The sequence below is a fragment of the Myotis nattereri genome (assembly GCF_964212035.1).
Source record: "Myotis nattereri genome assembly, chromosome: 8".
NCBI classification, from domain to species: domain Eukaryota; kingdom Metazoa; phylum Chordata; class Mammalia; order Chiroptera; family Vespertilionidae; genus Myotis; species Myotis nattereri.
In genome coordinates, this window is record NC_138083.1 from 6,357,625 (window position 1) to 6,357,953 (window position 329).

A 329-nucleotide genomic window follows, 5' to 3' on the forward strand; every position below is an offset into this window, starting at 1 on the left:
CCAGGCCAGAGCACGGGCCTGGGCTCTCCGTGACGAGGGCCATGTGGGGAACCCGGGGCAGGACACAGGGCCATAGGCACCCATCTGGGCACCAAGTAGACGCAGGAGGCCTGAACGCAGGAGGCCTGAGGGCCAGTAAGCCAAAGGTGTTGGGCTGTCCATGCGGAGGCCCCAGGAAGCAAGTGCAGAAGCTGGTGGGAGGCCTGCCGACCACTTACACAGCCCAATGCTTCCAGCCCTTCCTCAGCCCCCCCCCCCCCCAGAGCTGTTGTCTAAGACATAGGAGCCATTTCCATCACCACAACAACTAAAAACAAAAACAAACCAAA